The sequence below is a fragment of the Chinchilla lanigera genome, unplaced genomic scaffold, assembly GCF_000276665.1.
Source record: "Chinchilla lanigera isolate Chin_1 unplaced genomic scaffold, ChiLan1.0 scaffold00013, whole genome shotgun sequence".
Classification (NCBI taxonomy): domain Eukaryota; kingdom Metazoa; phylum Chordata; class Mammalia; order Rodentia; family Chinchillidae; genus Chinchilla; species Chinchilla lanigera.
In genome coordinates, this window is record NW_004955414.1 from 6,028,649 (window position 1) to 6,038,969 (window position 10,321).

The following is a 10,321-nucleotide window of genomic DNA, read 5'->3' on the forward strand; positions in this document are numbered from 1 at the left end:
AAAATAAGCACACTCCACCAAACAGCCTGGGCTTGGAAACTAGGTAGAGAGGCACCCTCCAAGGTCCCAAGATAGTCTTTCTGTTGACTTATGAACTCTAAGAAGATTCAGAATTAGAAGTCATTTTTAAATTCATCAGTTTTTACAATTCCTTTCTCATATCTTTAAGCAATCTGCTAATTTTATTAAATATTACAGCATGGTCCTCATGATGCTGTGGGAAATTGAAGGGTCTGTGTCCTCTTTGGAAATATCCATTACAGGGAACAAAAGCGTTTCCTCTCCCTCTTTTTTTTCTTCTTTTTTGGTATCAGGAATCGAACTCAGGACCTTATACTTGTCAGGCAAGCGCTTGTGCTGCTGAGCTATATATCCCCAGCCCACTTCTCCCTCTGAAGCCAGGAGCACTGATGATACCAATCTGGGGGACACAGGAGGTGACCAGCAGCAGTGGTGGAGCTATAATGACCAATATAGAACCACAGGTATGTAGGGCATTATAGATTTGTGGAGCATGCAAGCAGTTGGGAGGTATAAAAGACCTACTTGTGTAGAGAAGCCTCATAAAAGACTTGACTTCCTATCGTTGGGTGAGATGAAAGTTTAAACCACAATCATTTGGGCATTACAAGGTAGACTTGACCTCATCTTTAATCACAGGGTAGTGGGGTCCAGGTAGATGCAATATGTATCTGGAATGTACTATAAAATATACTCTTGTACCTTAGTAATCTGTTTAACATAAGGCTTGAGAAATATAAAAGAAGCATTATATTCCCAACTGAGTTACGAAATCATATTGATCACTATATAATTACATTCTGTTTGCCCATTTTTTAGTAATCAGGTAATGGATCCTGTGATGTACCAAGCAGTATGATGGAAAACAAGCCAGATTCACTGAGGTGAAGCTGGTGCACACTTCTCAACACTCAAGGTAGAATTATGATCATATAGTCAATTCTTCTCATTAAATGAAAGTTGAAACTGACTTGAGCCTCCTTAAATTAGTAAGACCCCTGCTGGCACTTTTTTGGAGCCTTCTCCCTTCTAGGTTTTCTGAGGATGCTGGCATAGGTGCACTGCCTTATTAGGATTCCATTTGACTTCCACTTCAAGCTAAGCCCTGGAATCCAAACATTCCTTGCTGATCCCTGACACCTCCAGATGTTAACTGTGGAAAGTTGGTCTCCCACTGCCAGCCTGGCTGTGTAGCAGCTGCTAGTGATTCAGTTCCCCGCCTGGCTAGTGCGGTGCTTTGACGGAGGATGACTTGCTGAGACTGGGCGCCATGTTCTAGAGCGCACCTTTGCTCCATCTCTAGTCTGCAGCTTGTATTGCTCAGTCCTTTTCGTCACGTACAGCCATTCTCCTTCAGGCCCCACTGTCAATCTTGTGACACCTCGCTCAGACTGAAAAGCCAGAGGTGAGCACACTTTCCACTCCAACCATAAAAATATAAAAGCGCTATTTTTATTCCTCTCCCAGACAACAGGCCCTTTCATACCCTCAGCTAAAGTAACTATTTAGGTGGTCTCCAGGGCGACCACTCTCCTGGCAGTGTTTCTCTCAGGACCCGTGGACACCGACCGTGCTTCTTTGGCAGTAAGACTGAGAAAACTTGCTGTGAGCACCCTGCACATTCCAGGATCGCTTTCTGCAACCTTCTGGGAGGCTACGACTGAATTCATCCTTCCAGGTCTCCCAAAACAGAGACAAATCTTCGGTGCTTAGTCCTTCCCAAGGCATTGTTACTAAGAGTAAAACACAGTCAATCCGTGCTTTTGTAATTTCTCCTGTGTAAAAGAGAAGGTAAGTGAAGAAATTAAAAGTATAATATAAGACATGAGTACAAAAGGAAGAGGCAGAAGTGCCTAACTTTGTTTTGGGTTCTGGAGGACTGGGTCGGGGCGATTCAAAGAACTTGAAATAAGTCTTAAAGAAAGAATAGAAATTTGCCTAGTGAGTAAAGAATTAACACACATTCCAGGTATGCATTCGTTCCTTATTAATTCAACTGCTACCTACTGAATATTTACACTGTCAGTGATATACTATTCTAGCTGCTGTGGACAAGGAAAGTAGCAAGATAAATTACCCTCCACTCCAGTAGGTAGAAGGTGGTGCAAAGGGCACAAAGAGCAGTGTGTTGCCCATGTTCTTTTGTGTGGCTGGGTCACATGGGCTTCCCACCCACTGGACCATCTGTCATGGCTAATTTTGTGCATGGCAGCAATCACTTTCCTAGACATCTTCACCAAAATAAAGTGAGCAAATACTTATTTAATGTCTAATTCTCACAACCACTCTATTCCCATTTAGAAATTACAAAAACAAGGCCACTCATACTCAAAAGAATTGCCCAGGGTCATGGCCTAGTAGGTAGTGAGGATATTAAACCAAGCATTTTGATTCCAGAGTCTGGACTCTCATCACTTAGCACAGTTCCACCAAGAAACATTCCTCTACTGCCTCTTTTAATTATACCAGTTTCCCTTCACTCCCCAGCATCCCTGTCCACAACGCCCCGCCTTTGCTTTCACGTCTCCTCCTCTGTCCTGTGCTGATGTACCATCTTAATGGAGGGCACTCTGCCAGAGAGGTAGGCAGGAACTCTTCTCTGACTAGCCTCAGGAATAAGAGGATTGCTTTACTTCCAACAGGGAGTTCCTATCAAAATACTGTTCTCAGCAAAGGAGCGTGACAGTCCCACACAGCCCAAGCAGGATGAAAGGCAATTTCCAAAATCTCTGAGCGTGCACTTAATAAACATTGCTGTTTGCCATCTCCACTAGACTTGGATCTCCTTGGAACCCGCTTCAGTATCATCACTGGAGCCCAGATAAAGACAGACCACATCCTTCACAGTGCCAATCTCAGAAGGCAGGCACGATGCAATGCTTTTTTTGTAAAATAAAGAAGTACATTTAAATGTTTCAACTGTTTTTATTTAGATGGTTTATGTCTTTAGCCCCGATTTATAGATGATTAGAAGTTTAGAAGAGTTGATAATGCAAGAAATACTTGTGGAATGAGTTTGGGAAACAGCAACAGAGATAGGTAAGAATTGTCAATTACAGAAAGAATTAATAACCATATTAACAAAAATACCAAAAATAATTGTGACTTTATTTAGTTAGATACTATTTTAGGTACTGATGCATGCATAACATGCACCCTTAATCCTTATATCATTTTATGGATGAAAAAAAAATAAAAACTTGGAGAGTTTAAGAATCTTAACCAAGAAAACTAGCAAATGTTTATGTTTGAATAAACAGTTACAACTGAAATTTTGCTAATTGCATCTTTAAAATGGTCAGCTGCAGCCTTAGTTTACATTCAGTAGAGCGGGCAAGGGCATAAGTGAAAATTCATCATTACTTAGGACCTAGAATTGTCTGGTCCTTCAGAGCCCTGCACAGAACACAAGCCTGTGCTAAGCTGGAGGGCTGCCAGTCAAGACCTGCAGCACATAACACACTTGAACAAGCTTCACCAAGGCCCCTCTGCCTAAACCCTGCTGGTTCCAGCTGAGTTCCTAGGTCTGCCTGGCTGCCATCAGGAGACAGAAAACTGCAGACCACCTGCGGGAGTATTATCAGAAGATTCTGCCGTACCTGTCCCCTGACCCTGCTCTGGCCACCTAACCTTCCTCAGTTTATGAATATAACTTACTGTTTTGATTGTAAACTACCACCTGCTGCTTGCAGGCCTTGGACAAAAGGCTCAGTGAGTTTTGTGATAAATCACAGTGTCTCCTCCACTTTTCTGAGTCTAAGAACTACTTATAAATAAAAATATCAACGTCCATGCTATATTTCTGGAAATCCTGGTCCAGTGGCTTTCAGGCTGGGCCGAGGAATCTATATATTTTCTAAATACCCTCATATGATGTTCATATAAGGAGGGAGAACCCACGTTAATTAATAAGGATTCACTCACATTATTTAAAATACAGTGATTTCCAAGTCCGAATATTAGAATCCCCAAGAACCTTTTTAATTCCACAGATGCTCTAAAATTTTTATTATTTATTTTTACTTTCTATTTTGAAATAAACTAAAAGTTAGAGAAAAATTATGAGAAGAGTACAAATAGCTTTGGTCTGAATTATTTAAATACTGTTGGCCTGATGCTCTAGCACTCTCAAAAATTTTATCATTTATTATAAATAAGAACATCCTCTTATATATATAACAGCAATAATAAGAAAACTAACCCAGGAAAATTAACATTGATACTTTGTTCCTCTCTACTCATCAGACCTCATTCAATTTCATGAATTGGCCCCTCAAAATTTTTAACATAAAAAGAGAGTACAGCAGTCCTGTATTGTATTTATGTCTCTTTAGTCCACTTTATTCTGAAAACAGTTCCTTGGTCTTCCCTTGATTTTCGTGACTTTGACATTTGAAATTACAGGCCTTTTTAAAAAAATGACCCTCAATCTGGTTGTCCAAAATATCTTCACCTTTAAGATTCTGGTTATAAATCTCTGGAAAGAATAACATGGATGATGCCATTTTCTTCTCGTTGCATCCTAACAGGTGGCACACAATTTTGATTTGTCTCATTGCTGGTATGGATACTTTGGCCACTGGATTAAGAAGGTGTCTGCCAGCTTCTCCACTATATAATCACTCATTTTCTCACTGTAATTAATAAATTTGTAAAGGGAAGTACCTTAACACTGTGCTCTGCATCAAAATATAAACTTATTAATTTCATTTATTTATATTACTATACACACATGGATTCCTATTTTACCCAGTAGGTTATAGTTCTTTACTAGTCCTAATCATCTTAATTCTCAAACTGGCCCTGCTATGACCTATAAAAGCTCATTCAAGCTGGCTCTTGTGCTCTTTACATGTCTCCATTCTTTGAATAATCTGGGTTTTGGCACAAAATGATGGAGAGCACTATGAAGCAGACCTGAGCAGAATTTAAATTAATCAATTGGCTTTTCATGTTCACTTGTTAATCTGTCCAAGGCCTAGGCTCCTTATCTGGAAATGGTGGACTCATAGTAAGTGAACCTCTGTGAGTCACTAATCCCTACTAAAACCTGTAGCGCTGAAGAAGCCAGACAGCGTCAAAGGATAAGACAAGATCACAGCCAAGGACACCTGGATCAGATCTCAACTAGATAAGACTATAACCTCAGGTAGCTCATTCTTCAGTGGACTAACTTAATACCTTACTTAGAGAAGTCTTTGAGTGGTTCTGCCCTTCTTGAGTACTCCCCTCCCTTCTTCTGATAACCAAATAAATATGAATGACCCAGAGAAGGTCTTGGTGTTAGCCCTGAGAGAATCTTGAATTCTATGATAAGGCTTTGATCCTCCTGGAGCCCTGAAATCATGCCATTTGCCTCTTTTTATTTAGACTTCACCGTATACTCATTCAGGAGATTGCGGACCTGATCAGCCCACAATAACTAAGGGATATTATTAACCCCATAACAAAATGTCCAAATTCATGTTTACTTTTACTGCTCTGGCACTAAAATCAGCCAATTCTTCAAAGAACTCTGATTCCCTTTCGTCAACCATGTAGACATCAAGATAATAGATGCTAAATCCCAGGCTATTATGGTCTCGCTGTTTTCAACCCTAAAAGCAGACAAAGCTAACAACATACACACACACACACACACACACACACACACATGCAATTACATCAATATGCATTTTTATATTAAAAACTCTGTAACCTTGTCATTCAAGTCCAATACTAGAAGACTATTCATTTTAGTTTTTAATCTGTTCTATTAATTATGGTTTTCTCTTGTTCCACACTTGTAACTGTCTAATAATAAGAGATCTCTCATCAATAAATTTACTTACTAATCCTCTGTCCATGGGCCCCCAACATCCACACAGATAAGTTCCTTAACCTTCTCAGGCACTACCGTTCTATCCAAGAAGTTAATGCACAGAACACCCCTCATTTTGCTTGGACTCACCTTACTCCTATAGAGATACTCTTCTGACCTTCAGACTCTGATATTCCATTCCAGGCCACTACTGTATCACTTCCTATGTATATGCTTTGCTCACTCCGCTTAGGGTCTGATATCATGCCTTACCACTTTCCCACCCAGGTACCTCCTCTTAGGTTTTGGTCATCGAAGGCTGGGTGTCTGTACGTGCCACCATACAGGTGCGGTTCAGATCCAGTTAATGACTTTGAACTGAATAGCTCCAAATGGAAAACAAAGGGAGGGAAGAGGAAAAACACAGACAAAGAACCATCTAGGACATTTGGATTGAGAATAGCTATGGTAGGGTTTTAGTATCTGCATATTTTTATTTGCTTTCCTAGCTAATTCTGGTAGTAGCCATGTTTGGAGTTCACTGGATTTAAAACTCCCCTTAGGAAAGGCTGAAAAAAACAAACATTTAATTGAACTCCTTCTAAGTGCTATTTATTAAGATCTAAGGCAGCTACTTAGAAAAGCCAGTTACTGTTCCTGTTGTAAGTAAATAATAGCTCAGTAGAGGAGGCAAGGGTTGAGAAAAAGAATTACAATGTGTGGAGTAATTTGTGGAAATAGACACAGGTGTGAAAGCTGCAATCTTTATGACATTATCATTATCATTTTGAACATTATCACTTGGATTGAGGCATGATTAGCCCTTCATGTTAGTCCATTAAAACTAGCCTGGAAGTCTGTTGAGGATAATAGCAAGTAAACAAGGGCATAATACTATGTCAGGAAGTTAGTTTGTTAGAAAAAGTAATACATACTACTAAAAATTGAAATGTTACAGGTACTATACAATGGAATATTAAAATCTACTTTAATTCCATCACCTAGAAATAATGTTATAATTTCTTATCTGTTCCTCATGACTTTTTCTATGCATTTACTATCAGTTGTATGTTTAATTACTTGCATTTTCCTCCAAAATTGAACTTATGATGTCCCTTTAAACTTGCTACTTTTAACTTGGCATTTTTTGGCCGGCTTTCTGTTTTAGATCCTAGAATTCTATATTGAACTTTTAAAATTTTTACTTTAATAATTTTCTTTATGTGTAATGACACACAAGAACACATTCTCAATGTAAAAACTAAAAGACATAGATTTACATATAATTCAAGAGCTCACATTTACCCTGTCTTATTGTACTTTCTTTTTGAGATCTAACCATTGTTGTCTGTGGGTATATGTTCTCATACTTTTTCTCTACACACACGTGCATATGCACACAGAGTACACTGTGTTTTCTTTTTTCATATAGATGGTGGCCTCCATTGAGTTTCAGACCTTATTAAATTTCAAAGTCTGAAAGTCCACACTTCGGACTGAATCCTCTCCATCATGCCGGGCCCTTTTCCTCAAAGTCAATCTCACTTGTACGCATATCTCACATGAATCACTTGTATACATATCTCACTGCATATATGTCATAGTCACTGGGAATAAAGCCACACTGTAAAGAGGTATTTCAGGTGTACCCCTGGGCAATATGGCCCTGTGGTTACCTCCTCTTATGAAGTTAGCATTGCAAAACCAAACTAAAAAGAAAAAGATGAAAGAGGAGAAGAAGGGAGAAATATACGTACAAGGGTTCCAGAATGCCTTCCTACTTATAGTCAGAAGGCTGGAGTTTGAGAAATGTAAGGTCCTGAAAACAGTGCAACTAATCATCAGTGATTGGAAGAGAAATGTGCACTAAGGTCCAAGTGGAAGTTAAATCACAGGCATTTTGAAACTTTGCTTAGGGAGTAGAAATTGCAGCCCTTTGTCCCTCATTTCTCAGTAAATACACTATAGGAATTTTGTAAGCTCCAGGGTCTTAAACCAGTGTCATTTAAGGCAATTTTATGTGTGTATTTATAGATTACTTGCTAACTTTTGAGCAAAAAGTGATCTCAAAATCCCTTATGTCTACTACTATTTCAAGGTAAGGGAATACTCTGGAATGCTTCCCATTTTCCAAATGTAATATTTTCCAAAATAAATGTTGGAGTAACTGCATGGTTGATAGCATATGAACATTTTAATTTACACAATAATATTCTGGGGTTTGTGGATGCCTGGCCCTTTTCCAAGAAGTTTGGGAGTCCAAATTCTGGCTGCTTCTTCTCTGTGGGAAAAAGAGGGAGCATGTGAATCAGAATTGGTAAATTGGAGAGGAGGTCACAGACTACATGGAGTGAAGTAAGGAAAAGTGCAGTGCAATCTGCAGTGGGAAAAAGGCCAATTGTATGAGGGGGAAAGACTGGTTACCATTAAAGGCTTCAAAATGAGGGCCTCAGAGGAGAAATGAATAGGGAAGTTAACAAGCCCTTGTTTCTCTCTCTCTTCCAGAGGATGGGGCTGGTGTAATGAGATACAGGTGCAACCCTGGGATATCAGTGATCTCCACCCTGGTCTATTCAGAAGACTTTTAATCTTTCAATGCTTGTAGCTCACACACCACCCCTTCCAACAGGCCGGCTCTGATGGTCTTATTTCAACCATTGAATGGCATCACACTGTGGAGATTATCTGTTTCCTTGCTTTTTTTCTCCATCTAATGAGATTCTTGAGACCTAGATGTAAAAGGCACACAATTATTATTGTTAGATCCCTCCCTCTTCTGAGATCCCTTGATGCATAGCACTTCCCCCAATCATGTAGTCTTTTTTTTTACCTCCTACCCCATACTTTAATTTCTGTACATTTTAGCTTCACTACTAGACTCATAATTCTTCTTTAAGAAAGATGAGATGATGCATGCAAAGTATTAGTACCATGTGTGATGAATAAATAAGAGCTATTACTTGTGTAATTTGCCTAAAGGACCAAAAAATATATTTTATTTAAAAAAATCTTAAAACTTTAAGAAATCATACTGCAACAGAAATTCTTTATTTTTCAAGAGCGGCCTGGATGAATTATGTAACTACAAGAGACCTACTGCCTTGGAATAAGGGAATAATAGAATGACTTAATTTATTATTCACATTTTCATTTCTGGTACAAAATATCTGACACATACAATTTAAAGGAGGAATGGTTTAAGTGGCTTATGATTTCAGAGGTTTCAGTCCATGGTGTTCTGACTCCAAAGTAGACACATCATGACAGAAGTGTATGGTAAAGCGGCTGCTCACTTCATGGTGGCTGGGAAGCAAAGGACAGGGGAAGAGACCTGAAAAGAAGGGAACAGGAAACAGATACAGGCCCCAAGATCACACTTCCACAAGCCACCCAGCCACATCCAGATGTATGCTTTACTAATCCCCCTCATCTTCTCCTCAGCCAATCAAGATGACAGATTAACCATCACAGTCTCCAGATATCTGTTCTTTACCATTCCTCTTGGATAGAGAGCTGAGATTCGGGATTAGATAGGGGAATACTGCTGAGTTGCCCAACTTCCAGGGACACCGTTCATATTGTAATCTATTGTGATGATGTATTGTGAGGCTCCAAAATGTGGATGTTGTATAAGTAGGCAAGTTTTTTCATTGTAGTTCTAGGTCATTTGACTTTAAAGGGATTGGGATAGTTCGCTGAGATCTGTTAGAAGTGCTCCAGAGAGTTTTGCTTCTCTTTCTGTTTCTGTTTTTGTTTCGCAGACAGGATTTGGTCTTGAGTTCATCATGTAGCCCACGCTGGCCTCAAACTCAAGGCAATCCTCTTGCCTCAGCCTCCTGAGTGCTGAGATTGCAGGCATGCGCCACTGCACCTAGTTTCTAGAGAGCCCTTTTCTATAAAGGAAGAGGTTGAAGAACTTTCTTTGGAGTGCTGAGCCAACAAAGCTTCCTGAGGCTGGATGCCACTGGAAAACAACAGTGGAGCACACTGAGTGTGCGCTAAGAAATCAGAGGAGTTGACACTTGAAGCCAAAGCATGAAGATCCCTGTAGCCAGGATAGAATCTGACACAGCAGTAGATAAGTGCAGTAGATTGTGAAATCACAGCAAGGATAGCAAAAGGTCATAACGGTTTTTAAAAATGTATTATCATCATCATCACTGGCTAGTTTAATACCCTTGAAATAGCTGGCACATAACAGGTACAACCTCAAGAAGTTGACTTTTGTAATAAAATTGAGATCAGATTTTTTCTGATAGAGTCTAGAGAAAATCCTGAGGGGCAAAGTAAAACATCCCCTCAGACATTCTCAAAAATGGACCTGAATTGCTGCAGGGGCACTTTAACCAAAATATCTTTCTGGACTCCCTCTAGGACAGGTCAGAACACCAAGGTAGATCTGGAGCTCTCCCCTCTACGTTTCACCTGCTGCTCTTCCTGGAGAGCCCAAGAAGCTGATGCTGATATTTTAATTCCACTATACAAGTTCCTGTATAATGT